A 3,852-nucleotide genomic window follows, 5' to 3' on the forward strand; every position below is an offset into this window, starting at 1 on the left:
CTATTTGCTGACCCTGCACCAGTTAACAAGATGCTGGTTCATGAATTTTATGCCAACTGCCCATTGAACTTGGGTAGGGAGGTGATTGTTCGGGGTATGGTGGTCAGTGCTCAAATTCAAACAATTCGCCGGGTGTTGCGGCTGCCTCCGTTCACCAGTGATGTCGATTATTACCATGACAGGCCCGGGGTGACATGGGAGGTCATGACGGATGTACTTTGCACAGGGGGGCGGCCCATTTGGATACGTGACCAAATCACCCTCAACTCTAACTCCTTCACTCACCTGGCCAAGTGTTGGTTGACTGTTATCTGTAGCAGGTTCCTGCCTTCTAGCAATACCACGGACGTGAACTTCAATAGGGCACTGTTGACTTGGTGCTTTGTGACAGGGAAGGATTTTGATGCGGCACGGATAATTGGCGATGAAATGGTCTTACGGGGACCGCTGCTGTCTAAGGGATTCTACTTCCCTTCCTTGGTGACCACATTGTGCTTGATGAGAAACACCCCTACCAACCCTGGTGATGGCGATTTGCCTCCCAAAGCAGCTTTCAAAGCTTCTAGCATCAGAGTGGGCAGGGGCACCCGCACCACAATTGAGCTTGATGATGAGGAGGATGATCCGGTCCCTGTTGCACCGTCCAGGAGGTCTGTTGACAGTGCCGGGCCCTCTCGGCGCCCCCATTCTGGAGCAGACTTATCACGCTCACAGTCCTCCCGGCCTATGCTGCGCTCCTTGGAGGAAGAGGTCGCGGATCTCCGCACCTCGGTGGATGGTCTACACACGGATGGACGCCATGTCACAGAGGCAGGCTAGATCTGAGAGCCGGTTTATGGCTTGGCTACGCGCATTGGGAGGGCCTGCCATGTAGACCCCAGCACCGTCTACCGACTACGGATTGTAGTCTCAGGGTAAGTCTTCTCACTCTTCTGCTCTTTACTTTATTGATATGACATAGGGACATGCCATGATTTTAAGTGTGGGGTGGGAGACTTGCTCTAACTGTGTATTGAAATGTATATAGCTGTTGTTGTGTTGTAGCAGTAGATGTGGTGTACATATGTGAGTAAGTTATATTAGGAGTAGCTGACTTGGCCCAACGACGGACACTTGTTGACGGGTCTCTTGAGGGTCAAAGTCAGATATATATATATAAAAAAAAAAAAAAAACTTGTAGAGGACTCTTCCTGATGACGGACTATGTGGACAGTACTCTTGAGGGAAGTAGTCCATGTAGAATTTTTTTTAATTTTATTTTCTTCTTTTAGGTAGTGTAGTACCTCCCCCTTGGTTTTTCTTTTGACCACGGTTCTTTTCCAAGGGTTTTTTTTCTTGAACCGGGTTAGGTAGATTTTTCTTTTATAGTTTTAGGATTAAATGGGTGAAGGTCAGAATGTAATCCCAAATGTGCACACTTGCAAAGAAAACGAACTAAGGGTGTAAGATCTAAGCTTGTTTGTGGACTCATAATATATGCCTTAATTTTGCACATCTTGTCTTGCTTGAACACTCATATGATTGTGTTGATGAACTGATTCGGAATGAGTTACATGCTAAGTGTGTGTGAGTTGTTACTTGCATCCTATGTTTGCATATGATACCTAGAACTTGCCCTGTGTGTTTGCAAAGCGAAATAGAAGTCATTTGGTTTTAGAGATGATTGAGGCATTTCTTTGTGCAACCCTTTATACTTGAGAATCCACCTGTGCATATTACCATAGTTAACCCCTTTGAGCCTGAAGCCTGTTCTTTGATAACCCTATAATGATCTAAATCGCTTTGTTTGAATAAGCTAATTGTTTGAACCTTTACCGCCTAGAAGCACTTGAATCACTAAAGAATATACAAAAGTCAAAGTGTGGGGTGGGAGAGATTAGTGAAAAAAGGGGAATCAAGAATGAAGGTTCTGGTTGGTGAACTGGCAGTGTACAGTAAATATGAAAAAGAAAAAAAAAAGAAAAAAAAAAGAAAGAGAAGAAGCAGCCAGTTGTACCTAACGAAAAGTGGGGGTCACAAGTGAAACAAAATGTGGAGTAATGATTGGGTTGAGCATAAAAATAAAAAAAAGAAGTGTGTATTAAAAGTGCTTAGGGAGGTTAGTCACTATATCCAAATATTTCCTACCCGTCCCTTAGCCTACATTACAACCTATAAAGACCTCTTGATCTTTGACTGAATGGCTCGATTAGTAGAGTATTACATTAGGGGCAAGCTTATGGTGTGTCTGTGTGGCATGGGAATGCTCTTTGCTGAGAGTGAGTGAATTCTTTCTATATATGGTTCCTTGTTGTTGAATTTTATGTGTGTGGAACTTCTCTCAGATTTTGTTTATGTGAGGGCATATGACTCAGGAAGAAAAAGTGAGTCTTCACTTCTGTTAGAGTAATTAGAGTGAGCACAAGTGTGTCTTGGTATGAGAGTCTGCATTTGAGATATGATTGTGCATTGCTTGGGTCGATCATTGATAATAGCAGGTGTGACATAAATTGGGGCAATGCATTGAGCAGTTAGGCCTAGAAGTGTGGTTTAGTTGCTCGAGGACGAGCAAAGGTTTAAGTGTGGGGTGTTGATAATAGGTGAATTTGACTATAATCACACCTTAAATAATTACCTTCTTGTGTAGTTTTAATGCTAAAAGTGATAACAAAATGCTCTTATTAGTGTTTTTCATGATTTGCAGGTGATATATGTACAAGGAAGGCTAAGGAGCAATTTTGGAGTCAAAAATTGGAGAAAAGAGGCCAAATGTGTAAATGCCCAATGAAGCCACGCCCTGCCAGCCCTTAGAATTCAGAGAACTGGTTTGGCCGCGGTTCCACCGCGACCGCGGCAGAACCGCGGTGGGAAGCAGCTGCAGAAGTTCAGAGATTCCGCGAGGGTGTTTGGCCGCGGTTCTACCGCGACCGCGGCAGAACCGCGGCAGGCGCAGAAACTTCAGGGACCAAAGTGTCAATTACGGGATTTTTAGACCTAAACCCTATTTAAAATATTAGACTTCGCCCAAGAGAGGCATGTATTGAGTTTTTAGGTTTCTTAGCAAGAAAAACAATTGTGAGAAAGTACTCTAAACATCTTTCTTCTTTTCTTTTGATTTATTGATGAATTCAAGCTTAGTTTATTTTTCCATAGCCATGAGTAGCTAAATTCCTTGTCTAAGGCGTTGATGGAACCTATTGGGTGATGAACTTCTTGTTTATATGAATACAAATTGCTAGTTTAATCTTTATTTGTTCAACTTCGTGTTCGTTGTAGTTAATTGACAGGATCCTCAATTAGCTGTGCCTATTTAGTGTGCATAACTTGGAAAAGAGTGCATATTTAGGGTATTGTTGAACAACACCACTCCTAGATTATTAGAGGAATCTATAATTGCGGGTTTAAAGGCGGATTAGGAATAACGAAGCCTTGGGTGCAATCTAAATTGAATTGTGCTAAATAAAGCAAGCTAGTGTATCTCGGGAGAGTGCAATAGTAGATTACTGTGATTACTCGGGAGAGATTTGCGGGAAGATTAGCGTTCATGATTGATAGAGATGTGTGGGTAAATTTGTATGAGCATAAACAGAAGGGATTCCATCAATAGGGGAAATCATTGCCTTAGCATTTTTCTCATAATTGTTTACAACCTTATTAGTTTAGTTTACAGCTATTTAGTTACTTGCAAGCTAGTTGTTAAAGAACATTCAACTGAGATTTGAATATTTGGGAAGCTGGTTCTGAAGAATTAGTGGGTCTGAAGATAGTGGTTGATAGGTTAACTCTCTGTGGATTCGACCCTGGGCGTAATACTCGGGTTATATTTGCAACGTCCGCAGAGTCCTTTTTATAAGGCATAGTTGGGCGTGATCA

This window comes from Nicotiana attenuata, chromosome 2 (assembly GCF_001879085.1).
Source record: "Nicotiana attenuata strain UT chromosome 2, NIATTr2, whole genome shotgun sequence".
NCBI lineage: Eukaryota > Viridiplantae > Streptophyta > Magnoliopsida > Solanales > Solanaceae > Nicotiana > Nicotiana attenuata.